We start from the raw sequence: 8,881 nt of genomic DNA, 5'->3' as shown, positions 1-8,881 counted from the left end.
TGTGAGCCCTTGGCTAAAGGCGTTCACCAGTATTTCCGAGGAGACCGATGGAATATGCATGACCACCTAGTTGAAGAGCTTGATGTAGGCCCTTAATGCCTCCTGGGCCATTGCTTCAAGGAAAACAGGTTAATGCTCGTCTTCTGGTAACGGTGGTTGCTAGCGAAGTGGTGCAAGAATGTCTCTCAAAAGTCTTTGAAGGTATGAATTGATCCATTCGACAATCTCCTGAACCAGCGTTACGCTGATCCAGACAAGGTAGTGAGGAAGCCTCAACACTTTACCCCATCGGTGTACTGATGAAGCATGACTACGTTATCAAACTTGGCCAAGTGGTCGTCGAGATCGATCGTTCCATTATACTCCCCAATTGTTAGTGGGGTGTAGTGTTTTGACAAAGGATCATCCAAGATCTCCTGAGAGAACTATTGATTGATCCGCTTGGGTGAATCATCATTCCTTGGTGCTTTCCCTTTACGTGTGTCCTGAATGGGCACGTCGTCCAAGGAGGATCCTCGTTCCTTATCTGCTCAGCCTAGCTCCTCTGATGGAGTGTGGAACAATGCTCGATGGAAGGGATTGACACATTACTTGCGTCTTCGTATGTGCCGATTAGCTTCTTACTCTGCCCCCGAACGGGTGCATGCTCCACTTGGTCTCCATATCCGTCTTGATGACCCACTACTAAGGCCGCGGACTCCTTACTTGGCGCTAGTCCAATGCCTGTTGTTGTTATTGCTCCAGGATTTTAGACGGTCGGGCTTGTATAAGCATATCCAGCTTCTCCTTTGTCAAAGTCATCGTGGTGAGTCATCCAGCGTCCTCCATCTTCACATTTTTGGATGCAAGCTATCTTCCCACAGACGACACCAATATGATCTTGCCCGAAAATCATGTAGATGGCAAGCTAGGGATGTGGTTGCTGTGTTGACTAGATATAGACTCCGCTCCGCTCTACAACATAAGGAATGTCAGTGCCGAGCTAGGGAAGGAGTCCCTGGCGTTGGCCCTTCGATGCTTAAATTAGTCACCAGAAAGAGGAAAAAAGATGGAGCAACAGTAGACACGACATGAATAGTGAATAATGCATACCTCTGTCGGTGTATGAACTCCCCTTTTTATAGTGCACTAGTGGGCGATGTACACACTCCTCAAGGCGTGATCACGTTCTCCAATTGGTTATGGGCACGTTCTCTAATTTATCCTATGAAAGGACCTATTAGGAAAGTGTCTCTGATATCATACCTTAATAGGGAATGCATATCCCTAACAAGACAGTAGAAGCTTCCATCGTACGATCCGCCTGATGACCATGTCGTGAGTCAGCGACACTATCTCCCAAAAGGATATTGAGAGATACGACAATGGTCCCTCTGTTCGACCGAGTGAGGTGACTGATCGGCTGGGATTCCGCCAATCTGTCGTCCTCTGCAGTTCTTCCTTGTAGTAGTTGGGTATAGTAGTTTGTTATCACCCAACCGAACCAACGCTTCGATGGTCCCAATGGTCCTCTGCTCCATGACGAGCGCCTCATGATCTTGAATGTATGAGCATTTTGCTTAGACCAGCCTTTCCCAGTCGAAACTTTACGTTTGATCATCCCCCCCCCTTCCTTATGGTGAGCCCGTTGGTCCTCTGGCATTAACCTCCTTGACTTTGACCTCCATGTCGACTGCTATCTCTATCCTTTGACTCACACTTAGTGAGCCCCTCTTTATCACTGTATCAGGCATTTTTGTAATAAAACTATAATGTCCCTGACTATTTTTTTATCTAGCATGTAGACGTCCCGAATCACAGTTGCATTTACAACTATAACTTACTCTCAATTTAACTAAGTTACATAAATAGTTCTTAAAACCATTAACTACTAGCAACATTAGGTACTAATCATACAGTTCTAGAATTTATTCTTCAAAGAAAACATTAACTAAAGTGGAAACTAAATTGGAAGGTTTTTGGGTTGTACAACCATTGCCCCAAGCTTGCTCACACCTCAATGCCTCCTACCTCATTCGTCTCATTACCTAAAATAGTTAAAATCTGTGAGTGGAAAGACTCAGCATATTCAAACTATATTATGCATTAATTAGTTCCTATATCCATGTGTTCTAATGGGCAACGTGCCTAACTAAATCTTCATTCGTATTAAATGTAGATCCGTTACATTAACAACCCCCCTAGTTAGCCCCATGGATATGGAGGGAGGTACATGTAGGTACACAGGCGTCAGGCACATGATGGGGTAAATTCCAGGTCGTCGGTTCCTGAGAATCGACCCGTGACCATTATGCCAGAGATGTCATGTGCCCACAGTCTGTGCTACGCCCTGAGGCTATCTTCATTCATATTAAAGCATTTTCCTCGCATAGGCATACTAAAGCATGAATGTAAACATATTACGTGCAAGGACATACACCTGTTCATGAACATAAAAGCATAGATATGAGCATGAACATACTTAGTCATAGACATAAACATGAACATGAGCATAAGAGCATAGACATGAGCATAAATATACATAACATAAGCATACATATGAACATAAGCATGAACATAAGCCTTCATGGGTTGGTGCACTCCTCGGGCGTGAGTCCTCAAATCATACCACCGTCCTATACATGAAGTTAACTAATTTCATAGGTAAGCTCCTTGGGCTTGCCCGAGACATATCTTACCATCCCCCTACTCCAATCATAATTGGTAGGAATTCGAGCTTTAGAACGGATACCCCTACTCATACATTTTTAAATTGATAATATGGTATAAGCTCCCCGGGCTCACCCAGAGCATGTGTTACCTATAGTGTGAGCTACTTGGGAGGGAATCCTCGGATTGACGCTCGAAACTCCCCGGATAAACGGTACCCACACCCTAACCTTGGAACGGGAGTGATACATTGTACTCGGATCGTAGCTTGGTAAACTCCCCGGGATGTAAGATTTCTCTGGATCAACACTTGGGAAGCTTGCCGGGCTTAGACCCCCGGAACATATCCTCCCCATACATACATAACTCATTTCATGGTAAGCTTCTCGGGCTTGGATCCCCAAGACATATCTTACCCATACATACATAACTAATTCAACTGGTAAACTTTCTAGACGTAGGTCCCCGAATCTTAACTGGGTAGGTGGCTTGAGCGTGGGTCCCTAGGGTCCCACTAGTTCCCCTTGAACATGTGCATAAGCATAACCATAATCACTACACTAACATGGAATCTAAGTATGAACGTGTGCATAAATGTAAACAGGATAACTTCATGAGTATGGACATAAATATAAACATAAACATATAGATAAACATGATTATGTACCTAAACATGTGATCACTACATAAGTATGAATACATAAACATGTACATAACATAAACTTGATCACTTCATAAGCATGGACATAATCATAAATATTTACATAAACATACTTGCGTGGCATAAACCACCTAGGATTTGGTGAGCTCTCGGACTAGGGTGAACAGTCACACTCAACCACATAGTTGTTAGGGATTCGAACCTCGGTATGGAATCCCACCCACGACATACACTTAAACATGATCATGGGCATAGACATGAACATAAACGTAAATATGATCTTGAGCATAAACGTAAACATGAACCTAAAACATGGTTATCCATATTCATCATCCCTTACATGAACATAGATTACCTACAGTATAGGTACATATGACATTATTATACAATAAAATCCCTAACATACGAACCTAATAAAACAAGGTTGAACTTAACCCATACATGAGCATAAATTGTCTACCATTAAGTTGTGTTTCTCATTAAATGTTTTCTAAGCCTCATACTTGCATGCATATAACACTCTGTAATGTAAACGAATCCCCGTCATACCAAGCATTAAAAATCAACGTCGTCCGAAAACATATAACCAGTGCGTGCTAGAGTTTATAAACATATCTCACACCTAACCATACTATTAACACATCAATCCCTAATATCTAAACAGAATCATGCAACCTTAATATCTGTGTCCACACAAACTACATGAACTAATTTATGCATCAAGATGAGTTTAGAACGTGTCTGATTTCATAACTTCCTCAACCCAATCTGAATTATCATATAACATCTAAGGTTGTCAGACATAATTGGTTTCATAGAATTTTAAACCTTATAATCCAAAACCTATATTAATCATGAAGTTATCTAGACATATTTTATTTCATACATCCTAAACCAAGAACCGAATCTAGCATATACTACTATAAATAAATCCTAAACATGATTATGGGCATAACATCTTAAACCTAAAACCGAATCTAGCACATGGCATCTAATGTTATCATGGTAAGAAAGAAGGAGAAATATAAATGTAACTAACAAAGCCGAGCTTAACACATCTACCAAGGAATCTAATATCCATAGTTTATAAGAACCAATTAATAAATTTATAAGATGAGAAGAACATGCCTTCAACTCCTTGCTACTAAACCTCTTCTTCTACACCTCTCCCTTTATATATATATATATATATATATATATATATATATATATATATATAATTTTATACATATTAATTTTTTCATGTCGATTTTTCTATGGAAAATTCAGATTTACTATATTCCCATATATATATATACACACACACCAAGTCATGTATAATTTTTTATTTATTAAATTTAGATTTATCTATTTATTTTAAAAATATATATGTATATATATATATCTTAATTAAATTTCTTACATAAAATTCATATGTAATAAATTTATACAAATTTATATTCATGGGTTATATAAATTTTTATATTCTTATTAAGTCTTATAATTTTTTTATATATACAAATTTGGATATAAAATACACTTTATACATATTTATATCCAACTATTTTTCTAATATAATTGATCAATCAAAATTTTATAAATGTGAAATTGTTGGTGCGGGAAGCATCCGACGATCGAACTGGTATTTTGATTATGTCAAAGGGTTCAAGTTAACTTGGTTTGTTATCGAATGTGTGTGAATGAGATTGCAAGAAAGTCCTAAGATTACTTAGGCAAAAGTCCTAGCTATGATTAGGCAGGTGGAAAATCCTAGTGGGTGGTAACCCTAGGTCCTAGGGGGTGGTAACCCTAGGTCCTAAGGGGTGGTAACCCTAGGTGAAGAAAAGTCCTAACTGCGGTTAGGCAAAGGGAAAACCCTAGGGGCGGTAACCCTAGGTCCTAGGGGTGGTAACCCTAGGCGGAAAGTCTTAGCTGTAACGACCCGGCCCTTTGGCCTCTTGGGCGGCCCTTGTGGCGGCCCAATTGGCGGCCCTTATGTCGTCGGCCCATTTGGCGACCTCTCATGTCGTCGACCGATGACCCTTGGCCGTGCCGTTACTCACTAGGTCTTCCCACCCCTGGTCAGTGGATTTTTGCCTCCCCCAGGATTCGAACTCTAAACCTCCAGGCTTAAGTATTAGAGTTTATGAATCCTGGTAACCAAGTTTGGTCAGGCGGGTCAAAAAATCGTAGGCATCTTTGACCTTTCATATCCTGTATGTAACTTTGCTAGATAATAAATCTAAAATTAACTTTATTACCTTTTGGTTTGTTTCCGTGTTCTGGGAAGATCGCTTTAGCGCCATGCCACCATCAAAGTCATTCATCAGGATGAAGCTTTCCATTTGCATCGTCCATAAATTGAATTCATCCTTCTTGTATATCTCAAATGGATGTGATTGGTTGATGTTCCGCCTGAGCATTTTGTGCTCCATTTCACTTACACAACGTAATTTTAAAGAGATTCCAAGATTAGGTCTTGGGGTAAGTAGTGTGGGAGGATAATAAGTAAAAAAAGAAACTCGATTAGTATTGTATCAATTCAGAGTATTTTGTAATGCGAAAAGTTTGTCCAAAAGAGATGATTGCACCAATTTGAACTAGGTCAAAAAAATCTTAAAACCGAATGAGATTTAAAAAGAAAGAAGACAAAAGAACCCCCCCCCCCCCCCCCCTCTCTTTTGCTCAATTGGTGGTTGCACTAATTCAGAGCGTAACCTTGCTCTAATACCACTTGTTGGATCATTAAGATGATAGAGGAGGGTGAATAGCATTTGTTACTTTTTCAAAAATCACAGTTAAGATAAATACAGTGGAAAAGAACAGAGACAAAAAGTGAACACTAACACAGGTGATTTTACTTGTTTCGAATCCTTCGACGACTCTTACTCCAAGGCTTGTACTCGCTGAGTGTTTTCATTGGGCAATCACTATAATCATGAAGTAATTAAAAAAACTTATGTACAATTACAAGAATTAAATTATGCCAACAATACAACATTGAAAACTTGAGCACAAGTTGTCGGTGAAGCTTTTAGATATCTCGGAGACCTTTTCAGAGTAACACACACAAGTACAAAAGTTGTAGAAATTGATATTTTGAAGTTGCTGATTAAAGCCTCTTTTTATGGATCCCCTCCCGGGCATCTGGACCTCCTTCTGGGCATCTGGACTGTGTTGACGTGGTAAGCCCTCTTCGAAACTTTATCCTCAAAGTTTATCCACCTCCGAGCGCCCGGACCCTCTTCATGCGCCTGGACATAACATGGGATGGCCAGTCATTATGCTCCAACTCAGTACGAAGTTAAAATTTCCCTTGTCCAGGTGCCTGGAGAAACTCCGGGTGCCTGGTCAGGCACTCCTTGTCGCAACTTACCCGGGCGCTCGGACCAACTCCTGGCTCCCGAAGTTCAGGGGCCCTAATCCCTTCCGGGCACCCGGACCACCCTTTTATTTCATCTTCTTTCCTGCAACAAAGAGTTAGTCAAAGCAAACAAAAATTGTCCTGCAAAATAAAGTTAGCAAATTAAGAATATGATAAATTTATAACTTAGATCCTGTTTTACCAAAATCAGGATCTAGTCATGGTCTCAGGTTAGACTTTCCAAATGGCTCTAGCTGGACTGCACCTATAGTCCCATCGAGACTCTTCCTCATTAGATGTCTCTCCTCCAGTGACTTACCTCACTTACCATTTGTAGACTTCCTTGATGCCAAGTCCCTTGACCCACCAGGACTTCCTTCCAGATCTCACCAATCTGGACTTTAGCTAGTTGTCAACCCAACTAGACTTTTTTTTGCCAGATCTGAACTAATCTGAACTTCCTGCCAGCTATTAACCTAGCTAGACTTCAGCCTGGTGTTTCGGTCCTCTAGACCCATCAAGTCCTGTACACTTGGTAAAAGGTTAAACAAATAATACATCTAACTTTAACCTATTTGTCATACATCAAAACTTGATTATTAGTACAACTTGTACCAACAACTAGGACTAGGCCTTGGAGTAGTCACCTTGGAAAATAATGAACCAAGTAAAATCTTGGTGTTGTGCATGTGTTGTTGAATTTGATTGAAGTTTCCATTATGCATTCAATCGATGCAATCGAACCTATTCGCACCCCCACTCTCTAATTCGCACGAGTCCTAACAAATGAAACAATTTACATGAAAGTAACTTTTCCTTCAGTTCGTTGTGTTTTAAACCCTCAAGAACTGGCTAATAAAATCTCCTTGAACATTTTCTGTTATGGTCTTTAGGTCAAGGTTAATTTCCATCTATCAATCGACTCTTTATCATCATCTATCAATATTTACTCTACTGAATTCGACCATTGCATATGTAGAATGGTTCTTATTAACTTTGGTTTGACCATGAATAGTCGACTAATACCCAAATAGTATAGTGTTGCAGTTGACCTAGCTTTCTGTTCGCTGCAATTGTGGTGCTAACAATTGACTATTACTATTCACTAATCGAATATTTTCACATTAGTCAGTTTCCCAACTTGACTTAGAAACTTTATGTTAGCTATAGTGTCAACAATCTGTTATTACAGTTGATTATTAATGTTAATCAATCAATTGATGTCCATCACTCGAGTTGTTTAGCCGAATTTTAAATATTTTGCTTACTACTATAGTATCATTACTTGATAATTATTATATATCAATCAATTGTTATTATAGCAAAAATATTGTAGCACTTGATTGATATTGCACATTAGTTGATTGGTGCACTATTCATAATGTTGAAAATATTATTTACGCCAAATTTGCTTATGCTAAAGGACCCTCATGTCTTTGAAACTTCCTTGTACGATTAGTATAGGTTAATCCTGACTTACTAGAGGCTCATCCTTGCTTAATATCCGATTGACTTATTTACTAAGACTTTATCCACCTAACATTCGATCAATCTTGACCTACTAGGAATTCTTCTCTTATGCTTAACATTCGGTCAACATCTGATTCTCCTTGACATACTTGAACTTCTCTTCTCACGCCTAATATCAGATCCTCCATGACCTGTCAAGACTTTCATCATTGCCAAGTGTCTAGTCCTATATGACTCACTTAGACTTTACATTTGTCAACTTCCTGTTGGACTTTTAACTGTCAAATATTGGTTAACTGTGAGCTATATACTTGGACTTCTCTACTTGCCAATTTCCTCTTGGACTTTCGACCGTCAAGTATCTGATCAATTGTGATCCACTTGAACTTTTCTACTATTAAGTATCTGATTAACCTTGACATGTTTAACTTTTTACTTAAACATCCACATTCACATAAACTTTGGTAAATCAGGTCAATTGCATCGATAATCTCTCTTTGTTTTACTCCTATTAACAAGTATATTGATCAAATATCAAAACTTAATGAAACTCAATTCAAGTCAACTCAAACATGATCAACTAAACTTGATCAATTTTAACTAGTGGTCAATTATACCAATAGCTAGCATATATAAACAAATATGAAACAAATTATACGTATGACACCATATTTCTTCTTTAATTAGTTCTATTGAAAATATATAACACCATATTTCTTGGACAGTAAATTAAGGCTCACAACATGTGATTGTTGCAT

The sequence above is a fragment of the Zingiber officinale genome, chromosome 1B, assembly GCF_018446385.1.
Source record: "Zingiber officinale cultivar Zhangliang chromosome 1B, Zo_v1.1, whole genome shotgun sequence".
In the NCBI taxonomy this organism is placed as follows: Eukaryota; Viridiplantae; Streptophyta; class Magnoliopsida; order Zingiberales; family Zingiberaceae; genus Zingiber; species Zingiber officinale.
The sequence above is the reverse complement of the archived record's forward strand: the minus strand, read 5'-3'. Positions refer to the sequence as shown.